This window comes from Meriones unguiculatus, chromosome 3, assembly GCF_030254825.1.
Source record: "Meriones unguiculatus strain TT.TT164.6M chromosome 3, Bangor_MerUng_6.1, whole genome shotgun sequence".
NCBI lineage: Eukaryota > Metazoa > Chordata > Mammalia > Rodentia > Muridae > Meriones > Meriones unguiculatus.
The window spans coordinates 160,850,838-160,870,574 of NC_083351.1; the positions used below are offsets into that span (position 1 = coordinate 160,850,838).

Here is a 19,737-nt window from a genome sequence, read left to right on the forward strand (position 1 = left end):
AATATCACAAGATGTTTAAGACAGGACACTTGCTCATGAGAAGTGATTCAATCTTATCTCAATAGTGCCAGGTACAAAAAATAAAAAACAAAGAAACAAATAAAGACAAATATATTTTGTTAACCTTGAGTTCATGTTCCATGCCTTTATTTACACATGACAGTACACCATCAAGCTCAGCAGTTCATTGATGTGTTTTGAGGTTATATGTTAACTTCTTGATTGATTGAATTTGCATAAAACCATTAAAATCTGCAAAGAATATGAAATATCAAAAGACTCCATTTCAGCATGATGCCCATGAAACAACTTCAGTTTTTCAGTTATTACAACTGATATGCTTCTTAAGAACTGGAACTTGTGGAAAAGTGCTGGTATGGCCCACAGAATACAGCCATTGGATCAATATAAAGATGATTCTCGATGAGCTTGTCCAGAAAGGTCATGAAGTGACTGTTCTGACATCTTCAGCTTCATTCCTTATTCAGCCTAGCAATGAAACTTCTATTAATTTTGAAATTTACTCTGTACCTTTGAGTAAAGGAGATCTTGAATATCTGCTTGGAAAATGGATAGGTGAATGGACAAATGATTTTTACAATTACCCATTTTGGACATATTTTTCTAAAATGCAAAAAATCTTTATTGAATATTCTGATGTGATTGAAAATTTCTGCAAAGCTGTAGTTTGGAACAAGAGTCTTATGAAAAAGCTACGAGAATCTAAGTTTGATGTCATTCTCGCAGATGCCATAGGTCCCTGTGGTGAGCTGCTAGCCGAACTGCTTAAGAAACCTTTAGTGTACACTCTTCGCTTCTGTCCTGGATACAAGTGTGAAAAGTACAGCGGGGGACTTCCACTCCCTCCTTCCTATGTGCCTGCGGTTTTATCAGAATTAAGTGACCGAATGACATTTCTGGAAAGGGTGAAGAATATGTTGCATATGCTGTATTTTGACTTTTGGTTTCAAGCATTTAATGAGAATTCGTGGAGTCAGTTTTACAGTGAGGCTCTAGGTAAACTGTTCCTTTCACTGTTGCTGTGAAATCCTGACTTGCTGCTTCTCTGAATGTGAGTGTGTGTGGATGAATATACAATCATAGAATGAGGCTGTCAATTATGAGCTGATAAGGTAAAAATAGAGGAAAATCAAATAGCCTCAAAATAAGGCAGAACACTCGGGAAATCACTAACCTGCAAGTTGAGGCAAAGGTGATTTCTCTTGGTGATCATTTGATCTTCTCTATGTTTGCCTGAGTAAAGAAACTCTGGGTTTCACTGAACGCTTTAATGACTGTACATAATTACACTAAGAATTTATTACTCATTACCACAACTGTCTATGTAGTGGTGAAGAAAATATGTTCCCTTGTAAAAGTTACTTCACTTTCAAATTAAAACATTTACTAAAAATATCATGAAAGGTCTCTCACAATTAAGTAGTATCTCCTGAAACAGAAATAGTCAAGAGAACTTAGTTTTCTTAGAGTTTGAGACTTCTTAAACTCATAAAACTTATGTCTTAAAGCCTGAAATCTTGTTGTAAAATGCACACGTTTTTATTGGTTTGTTTTTAAATGCCTTTACACTAAATTAAATATTGCCTAAGTTAATAGTAAGAAGAACTTGAATGTTAACTATGTATGAAAATTTCCAGCTGTATCTTTGACATACACAACTAAGTTATTGTTACTTATATCCTGTGATGGACACAATACAAGAGTGGCAAAAAGGAATTGATTCCTACCTTACAGATTATCACAGTGAATTTGAAGATCCAGAGACCAAGCAACTAGCTTCTAAAATGTACAAAGGAGACTAAATAGTCTATGAAAGCTATTTTTTTCTGAATATTTTCAAGTTTCTTTCCAATAGCCAAAATGTTTCACATTTCTTGGTGTAACTTTGGAAGGCAATGTAATTTTTCACAAATTATAATTTGTGTTAATATATTTACATAAAAAAATCACAATTGAAACATTGGAAATTGCTTGTCTACAGTCTTTCAGCTCATCTCCAGAAATCACATGCTGTATTCTAGACAAAATCCTTTCTCTATTGTATATTTTTACATGCTTTTGTGATACAGGGAGACCCACAACGTTAGGTGAGATGATGGGGAAAGCAGACATTTGGCTCATTCGAACTTACTGGGACTTGGAATTTCCTCACCCACTCTTACCTAATTTTGTCTTTGTGGGAGGACTCTACTGCAAACCAGCCAAACCACTGCCTGAGGTAACCCTATATTGTTTCCTTTTATAAAATGCTTTGCCTTTCTTCATGGAAACATTTTTTCCCATTATTTCTGTATGTTTTTTTTATGAGAGATACAAAATTGGATTAGAACTCTCTTCCAATTGACATATACATTATTTCCTTACTTTAACACATCACTGTGTCTCACTACTTTCAAGAAACATGAAATATTTTTAGAATGTTGTCAGTAATTTAAGGGTTTGTATGTAACTCATAAATAAAGAACTTATATTGTATTCAATAACAAATAAGAAATGCCAGAAACATATGTAGATAATCCAAGGAAATAAAGAAGAATCAATGGCTGTACTAAAGAGACAATATATTCTATTAAAATAGAACATTAATTAAGAAATTTTGTTTATAATATAATAAATATTTTACATTGTGTTATCAGAGAAAGGCAGGTATGTTGAAGAAATATGCAACAGAGACCCCAGGAAATGTCCTAGAATCCTTGTATAGTTACAATGACCTGGGTAGTGTGCAGGGTTAGATAAAAGAATGAATACAGAGAAGACTTTTAAAAACCTATTGCTAATAACTCCAGGTTTAGCTATGCAGGAAGATGACGAAGCAGGCAGATGGTGTTAGAAAGCTACATCTACAAGTGTTCCACACACTTTGCTCTCTTCTCCCTTTCCACTATTTATATAACTATAGGGTATTTGTACCTCTATAGAGACAGATCCCTTTGTATGGGATATAGATATCTCATTTAGTGTTGAACATTCCCCGCCTGCTAATTCTATGTACCTTGCAGGGTGGGCCTCTGTGGTGATCACCTTCACCTACAAATAAAACTTCTGTGATGAGATCTGAAAACTGTAATGATAAGTCATTAGAAGTGAGGTTGATACTATGTAAGTTTAGTAGAATAATTGTTGGTATAATATTCTTTTGGAATGTATACAATTTAGCCTTGTTCATTCTAATGCTGATTTCTCTACCCACTATCTGGTTTCAATCTGGACATTGCATTGTGATGCTTATTCTAAGCATTACCTGTCTCAAGTTTGTATAAACATGCCACCATTTGTTCTCTATATTGTCATTTAAACAACCAGCCAATGCTGTTCAATGAGAGGATAGGGTAGTATATCCTGAAATGGAGGGGAAGAGAAGGAAGTAAATAGGAGGAGGATCTTAGCCATTCTGATGGGTTTAAGGTGAAATTTCAAGGTTGTTTTGATTTCCATCTCCCTGATGACGAAGGACCTTGAACATTTCTTTAAGTGTTTCTGTGTCATTCCATATTCCTCTATTGAGAATTCTCTGTTTTTCTCTGTTTCCCAACTTTTAATTGTATTATTTCATTTTTTGCTGTTTAGCTTCTTGAGATCTTTATACATTCTGGATATTAGCTCTCAGTCAAATATAGGGTTGGTGAAGATCCTTCCCAGTCTGTCAGATGTTATTCTGTTCTGATGATTCCTTTTTTTCTACCTATTACTTTGATCCACTGAAATTTTCATTTTAAAATCCTCTATTCTTGTTTATTCCCATGAAGTTCACTATTTTGGACACTATTGTGAATGAAACTTATTTCCTGATTTCATTTTCATCATTTGCATTGTGACACATAAGAATGTTAGTGATTTCTTGCCTATTTCATATCTCTTAAGGCTTTCCATTGGTTTATTGGTCCTAAGAATCTTTTGGAGAAATGCTCAGAGCTTTGCAAGAATAGATTTGTATCACTGTCAGTAACAGAGAACTTCCAACTTTACTATTTGTATCACATTTATTTCTATAGTCACATTTCTCTAGGGAGGGACAAGACTACGTAGAGTAAGGGGTCTGAGAGTGTGCAACTATCTTATCTGTAATATTAGAGGAATACATTTTCATCTTACTTATTATGATGTTGGAAATGGATTTGTCACATGCAAATTTTACTATTTTGAAATACCTCCACAGGTACTTAAGTTTTTCAGAACTTTTATCTGAAAGCTTTTCTGATTTTTTTTTAAATCATCCTGTAGAATTATTGAGATGATCACGTTATCGTTTTTATCTTTGATTCTATTGACATACTGTGGTGCTTATTCATTGTCATGTTTTTAACCATCATTAAGAAGCCAACTTAATATAATGGTGTGTGATACTGTTAATGTGCCACTAAATTTCATTTACAGGTATTTTATTCAGGTTCTATTTTATCTATGTTCGTTAGGAGGCTTGGGCAATTTATGTTGTTTTCTTATCAAATTTTAACAATAGAAAAATATTATCCTGGTAGGAAAGTTTTCCAAATATTTCTTCTCCTTCCACTTCATGGATCCACTTTAGTAGCATTGCTATTATGTATTCTTTATAGCTGGTAGCATTGCTATTATGTATTCTTTATAGCTGGTACCATTCATCATTGAATCTGCTTAGGTTAAAGAGTCTTCCTATGCAATAGACATGGCTTATAACTTCTCGGTCATTGCTGTGTGTGTGTTCAATGAAGTTCTTTTCTTCTTCTTTCTTTTGTTTTGGTCAGGGGATCTTTGAAACAGGGTTTCTCTGTGCAGCCATGGCTGTCTTTGACCTGGCACTATAGACCATGATGGCTTCACACTCAAGAAATACACCTACATCTGCCTCCTGAGTGCTGGGATTAAAGGCTTCTACCACCACCACCAGGCAAAATTTCTTATATACTCAGTTTTCTTTCATTTCTTTCAAAATTTCCAGAGGTGTTTGCATATTGGTTTTATGTTTAAAGCAGAGTTACCATTTATTGAAAGATATTCATAGCACAGATTTTAAGCACAGAGATTAGTGCAAAGAGAAGAGTAGAGGTAAGACCAACACATATGCAAATATGGATATGAACTTTGCAAAAGAGTGTCATCATTGCCTTTACAAGGACCGTGTATGGATATAACCTAGAACCCCTGCTTAGATACAGCCCATGGTAGTTCAGTGTCCAAGTGGGTACCGTAGTAAGGGGAACAGGGACTATTTCTGACATGAACTCAATGGCTGGATCTTTGACCACCCCCTGTACCTCCACTCCCCTCTCCAAGGTAGGAGCAGCCCTGCTAGGCCACAGAGGAGGACTTTGCAGCCAGGCCTGAAGATACTTAATTAGCTAGGTTCAGATGAAAGGGGAGGAGGTTCTCCCCTATCAGTGGACTTGGAAAGGGGTAGGGAGAAGTTGAAGGAGGGAGGGAGGGTGGGGTTGGGAGAAAATGAGGGAGTGGGATACAGCTAGGGTACAAAGTTAAACTGTAACAAATATTAAAAAAATAAAAATTTAATTAAAAAAACAATAGCCATATGTACTTGAATTTTTACTCATTCAAAATACTTTCTTTTATATAATATACTATGGTCAGCTCCTCCCAGATAATATTCACCCCCATTCTCATAGCCAACTGTACTTGATGGCATCTCTCTCTTCTTCCTACCCTCACTCTTTCTCTCTCTCTAAGAAAGCACTTAAAAAGAAAATCAAAGCAATGGAAGAACAAAAAAAGACCAATAAGACCAAAACTGTTCAAGCCAAACAAAATGAAAGAAAGATGCCCCCAAAAGAAAAGAATCAGTGCAGGCATGAGGCCTGCCCTGGAGACAACTGATTTATCCAGCGAAGTCCATTAAAGAGAGCTGGTTTTCCCCTTTGTTATCAGGTATGAATTATAAATAGCCTCTTAGTTAGAAGTGGACTCCGTGATTATTTTCTGTTTTCAGTGCTTAAACCTCATCTGGCTTGAATATGTGTGTTGGTTTTATGTATGCTCTCATGTTTTCTGTGAGTTTGTAGGTGCATCAGGCTCGTGGTGCCTGGAAGACACTGCGATGTTATCATCCCTCTCTGATGTTATCATCATAGGATCTTTCTGCCTCCTCTTCATTCTATTTTTAAAATCCTCCTAATGATTCACTGATTTGAATGACATCTATGGTAGTATTACTTTTTCTTCTCTAATTTATGAGTTTTTGTCAACTGCACTATATTTTGGTCAAATGCATTCTCACTAAACATTGAGTACTGAGGCAATGAAACACTGGTCTTCCTAAAGTAATTCTGGTAAGGACAGACTAAGGTCTGTCCTAGTCCTTTAAATGTTTTCTGTGTCACTAATAATTTGTGACGTCACACAATTGTCTTTGTAGGAAATGGAAGAATTTGTTCAGAGCTCTGGAGAACATGGCATTGTGGTGTTTTCTCTGGGGTCAACGGTTAAAGACATAACAGAAGAAAAGGCCAATATAGTTGCATCAGCTCTTGCCCAGATCCCACAGAAGGTGAGATAAAGTGACCCCTAGGAGGACAATTGTATTTTAAGTCTACTGAACTCTGAAAGGATTTTAGTAGGAAAAAATCCTGTGTGAAAATAAAATGACGAACTCTTTCTTATTAATGTCAAACACTATTTTAAAAGAAAAGTATTAATTGCTGAGAATAAAATATCAGTCAGTTTTTGATTGACACTATGAACTGAATGATTATGCTCAGACCCATGCATGGTTGTGCCTACCTGTCACCCTGACATCTAGGGATGAGGTAGGTTGAGCCACTCATATTTAAAGCCCGTTTACACTTAATGGTGATTTCCAAGCTTTCCTGTGCTAATCAGTGTGTCCATCTTTCAAAAGAATTGAGAAGAAAAAAAGAAAAGAAAGAATAAAAGGAAAAACAAATGGAGAAAAAGAGCAAACAAAATAATGAGAAATATTATGCTGGAGCTGGAGAGATGACTCAGTGGTTAAGAGCACTCGCTGCTCTGCCAGAGAAACTAGATTTGATTGATAGCATTTATATAATAGCCCCAAATTGTCTCCACCTCAATTTCCAGGGAACCCAATGTGCTCTTCAGGCATCCAGGCAACAGGCTCCCAGTGTAAAACAGCCACATACATAAACGTGTAATAAAAAATTCTTTGTAAAGAAGGAGGAAAAATCTTCTACTCAATGAATAAATGTAGGAAAACATAGGAGAAAAGATGAAAAAGGTCCTGAGCCTGAACTGAGGCTACGATTACAAGATTATAAATGCAAGCAAGAATGATTTGGGAAGATTCTTAGAGGTTCCAACTCTGTAAACTGTACTATTGACTCTTTTCCTAAAAGTACTGGTCTTTAGCTGTTTATGAGCTACATTTACTCTATAACTTCATACAGATTTTCCTGTTCATGAAGATAATTTTTTTATTTTACCAGACACAGAGCATACAGAAAGTGAAGACTGACAGTTTGTATTCCAGTTTATGGGGAACACCTGTAACTTAGAATTCAGTTTGATATTAGACATAAAATGTATTCATAAAAGCATACGTAAAACTTTCCTATTGATACCTTTCTTTGGAATGTTCTTTTTCTTTTTTTCTCACAGTTTTTTCCATTTTTTATTACTTATTTTTTATTTTTTATTAATTACACTTTATTCACTTTGTATCCCCCCATAACCCGCTCGCTCCTCCCCTCCCCTCCTCATCACACCCTCCCTCCCCCTTCTTCACACATGCTTCTCCCCAAGTCCACTGATAGGGGAGGTCCTCTTCTTCCTTCTGATCTTAGTCTATCAATGTTCTTAATAAGTTTTATCTGAAATTAAGTAAATACATTTCCTGGTAACAAAGAAATGTTTTATTAAAAATGGTAAATTAAATCAATATACTTTTGTGCATCAAAATAAACCTAATTATAATGAATACCCTAAAAACATGGGTATAAGTCTTTTAGAAGACATCTGTCACAGGCTCCAGTCCTGTTCCCTCTCTTCTACCACCTCCTGTGTCTATCCTGTTTTCCCTTCTGAATAACGATTAAGACTCTTCCCTAAGGTCCTCTTGTTATTTAGCTTCTTTAGGAGTATACATTTTAATATGTTTATCATATATAATATGGCTAATATCCACTTATAAGTTAGTATATACCATGCATGTTTCTCTGCTTCTGGGATACCTTGCTCAGGATGATATTTTCTAATTTCCATTCATTTATCTGAAAATTTCATGATTTCCTTGTTTTGAAAGCTGAGTAGTATTCTATTGTGTAAATATACCACAATTTCCATTCTTAAGTGGAGGGATGTGTAGGCTGTTTCCAGATTCTGGCTATTATCTACAAAGCTGCCATGAACATACTTGAGCAAAGATTCTTGTTGTATGGTTGAGCACCTTTCAGATATATACCTAGGAGTGGTCGAGCTGGGTCTTGAGGTAGCACTATTCCCAGTTTTCTGAGAAAGCTTCAGGTTGATTTCCAAAGTGGTTGTACAAGACTTCAACAAGCAGAGAATCAAAGCAAATGCAGAGACTCACAGACAAATTTGGAACAGAGCACAGGGTGTCTTATGGAAGAAAGGGGTTCTAAAAGACCTGGAGACACACAAACCAACAAAGCCCCCCCCAAAAAAAAGCAGTTCCCAGGGAGACTTCAGAAACCGATGCATCAACCAAAGACCATACATAGAGAGGACTTAAACCCTCTGTTCAGATGTAACCCATATACAGTTCAGTCACCATGTGGGCTCCCTAGTAAGAGAAGAGACAGTTTCTGACATGAACTCAGTTGCCTGCTTCTTGATCACTTCTCCCTAGTGGAGAGACCTAGTCAGGCCACAGAGTGAGAATATCCAGGCAGTTTTGATGGGACCTGATAGGCTAGGGTTAAACAGTAAAGGAGGAGGACTTCCCCTATCAGTGGACTAGGGAAGAGGAACAGGAGAGGAAGAGGAAGGGAGGGTGGGACCAGGAGGAAATGAAGGAGAGAGCTACAACCCCATTAAAGTAAATAAATTGTAAATAATAACAGTAACACTTGTGCCATACAGAATTTTGTAATTTGTTCATAGACTAAATGCAAATATAAATGGAAGGACAAAAAAATAGAACATGGGTGTTTAGATAAAATTATATACCTATGACTCAAAAAGACATAAAGTGATATTGAATTTTTAAAATAAGGACTAGATTATACACTATATATTCATAATCATAAATTATTACTAACTTGCTATAGTTTTCCCAATAAGGATTAAAGTAAGTGCCTAAAATGTCATAAATATTGAATTTGTCATTAATCATCAGAAATATATAAATTAGTATAGTTAAATGTCATGCTCAAGTTATTTAAAAACAATGTACAGAAAATTGATTATATATTGCAGTCTTAAATATATCATACTACTTTATATCTCCTCTCTCAGTTTCATTAGCAGTCACCTCGATAAAGTTCAACTGAATAATCCCAGTTTCCCAGAATAAAAGTATACCAAAGCTTTAGAATTTCTGTAGCTGAATATGGTGTTTTCTGTGTGTAACAGGTTCTGTGGAGATTTGATGGTAAGAAACCAGACACCTTAGGATCCAACACTCGACTGTACAAGTGGATACCCCAGAATGACCTTCTTGGTAAGGCAGGGGTCAAGAAAGAAGGGAAACAGGAAACAGTATTTCTTGAAGACACTAACAAATAAAACAATTTTTATATTCATTTTCAGAAACACAAAATGGAAAATAACTACCTGTCACTGTTGCCATATTGTTATTAAAAACTATCTACTTCATGTCTAAAATCTAAGTATCTCTGGTTCAACTGTATTAAAGCCCCAAGAATTTTTCAGAGAGTGCATAGATATCCTCTTTCTCTCTTGTTCCTTAGATTTTCATTCTTTTATTTTACTTCCGGAAGATGTCAATGCCACTGAGAGCCATAGCCCCTCCTGTTTAACTGCTGACTGTGTATTTTCTCTTTTTTTTTGATTAATTTTTTATTTACTCACTTTACATTCTGGTTTTAGGCCCCTCCCTCCTCTCCCAGTTCTACCCTCCCTCCCACATCTTCCCTCCCCTCTTGCTCAGTAAAAGGGGAGACACTCCAATTCATTAAGTCACATGAGGACTGAATTTGTCTTCTTGCCTTGTGTCCTGGTAAGGCAGTCTCATCAGGGAAAAGTGATCAATAAGCAGGTTATAGAGGTCATGTCAGAGACAGCCTCCACTCCCCTTGTAGTGGGCCTACATGAAGCCTGAGCTGTCCATTAACCACATATATATAAAGGAGGAAGGTTCAGTCCATGCTTGGTCCTTGATTGTGTTTCAGATTCCATAGGCCCCTCTGAGCCCTGGTTAGTTGGTTCTATTGGCCTTCTTGTGGAGCTCTTGTCACCTCTAGATCTTTTTATCCTTCCCCTCTGCCCCCACTATTGCATTAGACTCCTAATATTTGGCTGTGTGTCTCAGTATCTGTCTCTAACCATTGCTGGGTGGGACCTCTCAGAGGACAGCTCTGATAGGTCCTGTCAGCAAGCATAGCAGAATATTATTAACAGAATTAGGTGTTGAATTTTTCCATGGGTTGGGTCTTAAGGTTGGACCAGGCATTGGTTGGACATTCCACCAATCTTTGCTGTATCTCTTTTATCTTTCTCCCTGTATATGTCTTATAAGCAGTGTAAGTTTTCATGGGATATAAGTTTTCATGGATAGATTGGTGTTGTCCTCCCTCCACTGGGAGTCTTGTCTAGTTAGAGGGTGTCCTTTTCAGTCCCCATAGCTCCTATTACTAGGAGTGTCATCTAGAGTCTCCCTAATATCCTCCCAGAGGCCTACTTTGACTTAGGACTCCAGCTTGTCACAGAGATGCCCCTACCCTCCATTTATCTTTTTTTCTAATGGCCTGCTGTCCTCCCCTCCCCCAGCTCCCTTCTCTCACTAGTCTAATCTCCATCATTATTTCTTTTTGCTCTCTCTTCGCTTCCTTGTTCCCACTTTTCAACCCCTATCTTTTTCTTTTCTGTGCAAACAAATGCTCTATCATTACCACAAAGCACTAATATATTTCATGATGAATTGTAGCTCCATTGCCTTAGATTCCAATAGCCACCATTTTACTGCCTGGACAGTACATATACAAGATGCAGTGACATAACTATTTCTATGTAAATATTCTATTTGCTATATGAATTTTTAATGTGACATTGTGGTGAATTCTTTGAGAATCTCTGTTGCTGATTACTAATATTTATTATATATTTTTTTTAGTTAAACAGAGGTTATTCCTAAACCGGCTGTATACCCAAACCACCACACAAAAACTAAGATTTATTTAATTAACCTAGAGCAAAATGCTAGGAAATAGTTACTCCATCCTAAACCTCCAAGCCCACATACATTCCTCCCTTTCAGATTACCCACAATTGCTTTTAGTCATAGCTTAGGTCAGGTTCATCTTTCCTGGTTCCAAGTCCTTTCCTGCCAATATCTTCTCTCAGATTTCTCTCACTCCCTTCTTCTCCTTCCCTCTACACCATGATGTCCCATCCTATACTCTCCATTGCTCAGCATTGGCTGGTTGTTTTATTGACAAGACAGAGAACAAATGGTGGCATGTTTACAAAAACTTGAGACAGCTGATACTTAGAATAAACAACCCAATGCAATGTCTGATTGAAACCAGATAGTGGGGTAGAGAAATCAGCATTTGAATAAACAAGAGTAAATTGTAGACATTCCAGAAGAACATTATACCAACAAATTTCATAAATATATTTTAGTCAAATTCAACTATCAACTCCACCTTTCCTCTTTACTCCTCTCAGATCTATCTTCTCCCTTCCCAAATACTCTTTTCATTTTCTACTGGATTATTTTGTTGCATCTGTACATGTACTCAGATACAACCTGCTGAGTCCATTTAGTATTGCCCTTATTTATGTGCATTTGGGCTTGCCATCTCAAATCGGTAATAAATTTGGAGTTGTCCCTGAGAAAAACAGATTCTTCCTCCACCAGCACTCATTAAATAGCTGTACCTCTTCATCTGCGTAGAGGGCACTGTGAAATTTTCTACCCCTACATTGGCATGTCAACTGATATATTCATTACAATGATCTTGTTTAGACCACTGTGAAGTTGAGATTCAGTGACTGCAGTCTCCCTGTACTATATAAAGACACAATCTCAGAGCAGATTTCCTTGTCCCATGACTCTTCTATATTTCTACCTTCTCTTCTGAAATGTTCCCTGTGTCTTACGTGTGTTGTAGATGTATCATTTGGAGCTTTGTACCTAAAGGTCAGTTGTCCTCTGTATTTTGAAAACTCTGGCTTTCTCTAATGATCTCTGTCTGCTGAAAATAAAACAGAAGATTCTTCAATGAGAAATGAGAGCTATATTGATATGTGTGTATAAGGATATGGATTTCAATTGCAATTAGAAATTACACTGGTTTGAAAAATTGTCAGTTTGGGGTTTTTTTCTGTTTCAGATCCTCAGAGGAAATTAATGCAAAGGAAGTTGTGGTGATTGGCTCTGGTAAAATGTGTTCTAAATTCAATTATATGACATGCTGTTATGGTTTTGAAAAACTCTTAAAAGAGCTTATATCGTTTATCACTCTAAAAGAAATATAATGTCTAATGATGTCATAAGCAGCATCAAAGACTTCTAAGCCAATGGTGTCAATCAAAGAGCCTATGTTAGGAGATACTTATGTTAAGGCCTGGACAATGAGATAAAAATTGCAGTGTTGCATAGATAGCAGTCAAAAAATAAGAGACAAAATTAAATTTATACCAAACCCAGAGGAAAACCATTGGCAACTTCAAGTCATACCAGAAAACAAATATACCTAATCAGATTATCCAGACTCAGAATAACAGGAGACAATGCTGCTGGTTCTTACATACACAAGTCTCCTAGGCTAGAAACAGAATTGGATTTTCTTTCATTGTGGTGAGAGTTCTGATGGAAGTTCTGTGCAAGGGATAAACATAATTCAACCAGTATTTTCATTTTATTTTCAACAGGTATCTATTAAAGGACAGAAATTAGGAAAAAGAGGTAGAATAGTAGAGGAGAAACTGAAACTGGAAAGCAAATATCCACCAAGACACATGGCCCCAGCAAAGCTTAAGACAATTCTCTGTCTACTTCACTTATTGATCTTAAATCATGCATTATGTTCTTCATATATACATATATATGTATATATATATATATATACATCCATATTTATGTATATACTACCTTTATTACACACACACACACACACACATATATATATATATATACATATACTACCTTTCTCTTACCAATTTTAAAAATATTGTTCAACTGCACAATTTCCAATTACAAATAACATCCTGTGGGGAATAAAGCAAAAACAGCCAGGACATGTAACCTAGGTGCTGCTGTATGCTGGTAAGCTAATCAGTTGGATGTGGATGCAGGAATTCATTAAGTAGCACAAGGTCAGTGTCAGCTACACACCAAGTCCAGAAACAAAACAAAACAAAACAAATGTGCTACACAAAAAAATATTTCATTGTCCTCTCTGCCACAAATCTGCATTCTCTGCTACCTTACACAACACAGCACTTGTGTGGACATCTATGTAGTTAATATTGAGTCATTTGTAGAGCTTTTTTCCAAACCAATGAATGTTAGGTAAGTCTACAAATTCACTCATCTTTAATTTTGATTGTATGCATTGTTTCTTCAGCTATAAAGAGAATGCCATGACATTGTGAAGAATCCACCACAATCAGCCAGTGAAGCCCCTGGACAGAGCTGTCTTCTGGATTGAGTATGTCATGCGCAACAAAGGAGCCAGGCACCTTCGTCCAGCTCTCCATGACCTCAGCTGGTTCCAGTACCACTCTCTGGATGTGATTGGGTTTCTGGTGGTCTGTGTGGTAGCTGTGGTATTCACTATCACAAAATTTTGCCTCTTTTGTTGCCACAAGACTGCTAACCTGGGTAAAAAGAAGGAAAAAGAATAGCTGCATTGAAGTCTGAAGTAGAGAGTTCTGAGAGATGAGCCTCTGCCAGTTGCTTCCAGCAAGAAAAGGTTGCCATGTCAGGTTCTTTCCCTCTCAACCAAGACAGTGCCAGGACTTCTTTCAAGATTGCTCTCACAGATTCACTATATGTTTAAACAGGCAAATTTTCATGTCAAATATACACTTGAGGTTATAAAAACAAAATCATGTGTTTGCTTTGGAATGTTTTGATATAATTGAGGAGCTATGATCCCCAACAATCACTGAGCTTAACCGTGGTTTCCAAAATTCACATGGGCATAAAGCCTTGGAAAAGGCCCCTCTAAGTATCAATTACCTTTATAAACACCCAATGTGCCTTGACTTTATTTGGTGGAATACTTGTCTCTTTTTTTTTTAACCACTCCTATGTAATAGTGTTTAGATGCCATGCTTTTGAAATAGACTCACACTTCACTCTTCTGCCTGTCTAAGGAAAGCCATTGTTTCTGGTTATTTTACAGAAAACAGACCTCCCATTGTTTATTTCCTGAACACCTGTGATGAAGGCTAGTCTCCTCCAAGCAGGGACATTCTTCCATTCCGCACAATTATTCCTAATTGCTACTTCTTTAAATTCCAGTAATAGGGAGGTTCTATGATGTGACCCACTTAAGATTTCATTTCTCTACTCAAGTTAGTAAAAGTCCAGGAATCCTAAAGATCATGAATACAGATTCAAATGGCAGTCATGTCATAGCATTGTGAGAAGTTGTAGCACTCATTTGCATCTTCAGTGACAGCTCATACCCACCCTTTATTAAGTTCATCCTGGACAGAGACCTTGTTTTACTCATTTTGTATCTCCACTTCATAGAACAATATGATACTTACTGAACGGTTTGTTTGTTTGTTTGTTTGTTTGTTGGATGAATCCGTGTATCTCATTCTTTAGTCCTGGTTAGACATTATGAATGCTCTTGAGTAGGACAAAAATATAAATGTAATAACAGGACTGTTGTGATGTTGCTAATTCAGACATAACTTGATAGTGTGTTTTGCTAGAAATGGAAAGCCTGCTTCGAGGCTTAGTGTGATATATCTATGTTGAGGACAGTTGTTCTTCATTTTTATTTATTTTTATTAAGAAAAAAACCAGGATTTTCTTTTCAAAGCTGTTCAGCCTGGTAACTGCACACTATCAAAACAATTCAATGTAATCCACTTTACCTGAAAACCATTGCCTTTGACAGTAATACTCCAGTGCAGGAGCCTGCCAGTAGAGTCAAACAGTTCTGCAGTGGAGAGAGAGAATTAAAGGAAAACAACACACAACACACAAGGGATCCACTCAGGAGGATTATCAATAGAAACTATAGTACCTAGTTTATTCCACATTTGCTTTTTTTAAATTTAACTTTACTTATACATTTATTACAATTTATTTAGGGCTCCCTTCCTCAGAGGTGGGTTGGGAGAGGTCAAAGAGCCAGCCATTGAGTTTAGGTCAGAAATAGTCCCTGTTCTCCTTACTAGGGTACCCATTTGGATACTGACCTACTATGGGCTACATCCAAGCAGGGGTTCTAGGACATATTCATACATTGTCCTTGGTTGGAGAAACAGTCTCAGAAAAGACCCCTGTGCCCTGATATATTACGTCCTTGTGGAGTTCCTCTCCTCTCCAGGTCATACTGACTCTGCCTTATTTCATATGATTCCCTGCACTCTATAGAAGGTTTGGTTATGAGTCTCAGCATCTGCTTTGATACACTGTTAGGTAGAGACTTTCAGAGGCCCTCTCTGGTAGGCTCCTTTTCTGTTATCTGTTTTCTCCTACTTCCAATGTCAATCCCATTTGTCTTTCTAAGTGAAGATTGATCGTTTTACCCCAGGTCCTCTTTTTTGTCTATCTTCTTTAGGTGTACAGATTTTAGTATGTTTATCCTACCTTATAGGTCTAGTACCCACTTATATGTGACTATATACCGTGTGTCTTTCTGCTCCTGGGACACCTCACTCAAGATGATCTTTTCTAGATTTCACCATCTGCCTGCAAATTTCATGATTTCCTTGCTTTTAATTGCTGAGTAGTATTCCATGACTGTATCTCCAACCAAGGACCATGTATGGATATAACCTAGAACCCCTGCTCTGATGTAGCCCATGGTAAATCAGTATACAAGTGGGTACCCTAGTAAGGGGAACAGGGATTATTTCTAACATGAACTCAATAGCTTGTACTTTGAATTCCCCCCACAGAGGGACGAGCAGCCTTGCTAGTCAACAGAGGAGGACAATGCAGCCAATCATAAGATACCTGATAAGCTAGAGTCAGATGGAAGACCTCCCTTATTAGTGGACTTGGAAAGGGGTAGAGAGGAGATGAGTGAGGAAGGGTGGGTTTGGGAAGGATACAAAGTAAATAACCTGTGATTAATATAAAAAAATAAAAATTTTAAAAACGAATAATTTATTCATTTTGAATCCCTACTGCAGCCACATTCATAGTCTTCTCCCATCCCACCCACCTTCCCTCATCTCTCCCTATGCCCTTTTCCTAGTTCCCTGATATCTTGCCCTAGATTTTTCTTTAGTCAGAGCAAAGCACCTCAATATTATAAAGGCGTTTATCAAGAAGTCAAAATAGTTTACCTTGGCCACCTGTCTGTGTGATCCTCCCACAAACAAAAGGAAGGAACTTGGCAAAGCATCCTGATTATCTCTGTCTCCAGGTGAAGACCAGGGTTAAAACATGTTTTATACTGAAAACTTAACAAAAAAGTAGCTTGACAAACAAGCAACATGCCACACTCCAATATTTAAATGAGTATACTAAATAACCAAATATCACAGGTCAGTTCACTTAGCTGTTTGAAAGTATATTTCACATTCAACTTTTTTATTGGAGCTATGTAATATAATTTTACTTAAAAATCTAATTTTAGCAGAGAGATGCATGACTTTTATGGTACAAGATGTCACTGTTCAACACCTGGATTGCTTGGTTCTTAGGAACTAGCCATTCTTTTGATCCACAAGGGAAGCTCTTATCTGACACCGATGTTGGGTCAGGAATATGTGGTCAGACAGGATTCACAATGTGGGTGAGAATCTATTGCTATATTCTAATAAATAATAGCTTTATCAAACAGACTCCTAAGGAATTATACTCAAAGATCAAAGTATGGGAGAGATCCAAGATGGCAGCTACCAGTGTGCACCATATCTGAGGGGCACAGGATCTGAAATTCTGAAATTGGTGAGTAGAGGGGCAGTTGAAGCCAGAACATTGACATTGAGGCTTCCTGGGTGAGAGGGAACAACCTGTGAGCTGACACCATTTGGATCCAGGTCACCCCACAGACATCTCTAGGGACTAAGAGTGGTAAATATTCAACCCCCTGCACCCAATCATGAGTGCACCTCCTTGGCTGAGATGGCTCTCAATACCCACTGCTCCACACATGGGCCTCCCTGCTCTGTAACTGAGACAGCAGAGGCTGGCCTCCCACTTCTGTGGCAGCAGTGGGCAGCTGCACTGTCCTCATAGGTCTGCAGAAGCAGTGGGCAGCTATAGGGGCATCTGAGGGCCTTTGAGTGGGTGGTTATACCATCCTCCCATGTCTGTGTCTGGGGTGGCAGCTATCCCAAACAGGAGCCTCCAGGCTCAGTGACTGAGACAACTGTAGTGGCTACCCGGATTTAGGGTCTCCCTGCCAACTGGAAAAACAGTGGACACCAGAGAGCTGAAAGATCTACACTCACATTTGTCCCTAAAAGCCCAAATCTGAGAGTATAAGACTATAAGAGCCAGAGGGCCAAGACATCTGCTGTGAAGTTGCATCTTTGAGAAATATCAGGAAAGCTACACCCAAGTAGCCTCTAAAGCATGGGTGCCTAAAGAAGCTTTGAATAAGGGTGACACCAATAGTTATGCTAATACGGAAAGGGGTAAATTTCATCCTGATCCCAACTCTACACAAAATTATCATAGGCAGTTCAGGAATGCTGAGAGTGGGATACAGTCTTTTCAAGGCAAGTACCTCCCAATTGGAATTTCTTTAAATAAAAGAAAACTGATGATGGACGAATTCATTGCTTCACTCAATCACAGTTAATTTATACTGAAGAAGTGCAAGTGTTCTGCAGGGCTGTGGTAGACTTAGAGTAACAGAATGCTAACAACATATAGGATGCTTAGAAATGAGACTTTAGAAACAAGGTTATTTCCTGCTATGGTTTGAATGAAAAATGTCTCAGATAAACTGATGTAGCTGAACCCCTTTTCCTAAATTGGTGGTGCTGTTTGAAGTTATAGAGTACTAAGGAATTTAAATCTTGCTGGAGGAAGTGCATCACTGGAAGAAGTTCTGCAAATCTGCAGCTTGGCCCACTTTCTACTACTGTCTCTGCTGCTTATTTGTGATCAGGGAGAATCCTTCTGCTCCCTACAGCCTTGCCTTCTCACCTACCATGCATTCTAATGACTTTAACCAGAATTCAAAATAAACTGTTTTGTTTTTGCGTAGAGCTGCAGTATATTTTTTTAATTTTTAATTTTTTTTTAATATTAGCTACAGCTTATTAACTTTGTATCCCAGCTGTATCCCTCTCACTCATCCCAATTTTACTCCCCTTCCCTCATGTCCTCCTTGCTCCTTTCCAAGTCCACAGATAGGAGAGGTCCTCCTCCCCTTCCATCTGACCCTGGCTTATCAGGTATCTTCAGGACTGGCTGCAAAGTCCTCCTCTGTGGCCTAGCAAGGCTGCCCTCCCTTGGGGGGGGGTCAAAAAGCTTGCCATTGAGTTCATGTCAGAAACAGTCTGTGTTCCCCTTACTAGGGTACCCATTTGGATACTGATCTACCATGGGCTATATCTGAGCAGAGGTTCTAGGTTACATTCATACATGGTCCTTGGTTGGAGAAACAGTCTCATAACAGACTCCCTGTGCCCTGATATATTAGGTCCTTGTGGAGCTTCTGTCCTCTCCAGGTCATATTAATTAGCTCTTCTTTCATATGAGTCCCTGCACTCTGCTTAAGGTTTAGTTATGTGTCTCAGCATCTGCTTTGATACTATGCTAGGTAGAGTCTTTCAGAGGCCCTCTGTGGTAGACTCCTGTCCTGTTACCTGTTTTCTCCTACTTCCAATGACCATCCCATTGTCTTTCTAAGTGAGGATTGATCATCTTACCCAGGTCCTCCTTGTTTACTTTCTTTAGGTGTATAGATTTCAGTATGTTTACCATAACTTATAGGTCTATATAAGTGAGTATATAGCATGTGTATCTTTCTCCTTCTGGGATGCCTCACTCAGAATGATCTTTTCTAGATCCCACCATTTGCCTACAAATTTCATGATTTCCTTGTTTTCAATTGATGAGTAGTATTCCATTGTGTAAAGGTACCACAATTTCTGTATCCATTCCTCCATTGAGGGACATCTGGGTTGTTTCCAGGTTCTGGCTACTATGAATAAAGCTGCTACAAACATGCTTGAACAAATTTTCTTGTTGTGTACTTGAGCATGTTTTGGAAATAAGCCTAGGAGTGGTATAGCTGGATCTTGAGGAAGCAGCATTCCTAACTGTCTGAGAAAGCGCCAGATTGATTTCCAAAGTGGTTGTACAAGTTTACATTCACACCAGGGTTTCCTTTTCTCCACAACCTCTCCAGCTTGTGTTGTTATTTGAGTTTTTGATTTTAGCCATTTTGATGGGTATAAGCCGAAATCTAAGTGTTATTTCGATTTGCATCTCTCTGATGG

General features: G+C 37.8%; 1 protein-coding gene across 1 annotated transcript in view; it reads left to right on the top strand.

The window, feature by feature from the left end:
• Window positions 1-19,737, top strand: part of LOC110542799 (UDP-glucuronosyltransferase 2B31-like) — a 290,306-nt gene that overhangs the window by 57,658 nt on the left and 212,911 nt on the right. The window lies entirely within an intron of this gene.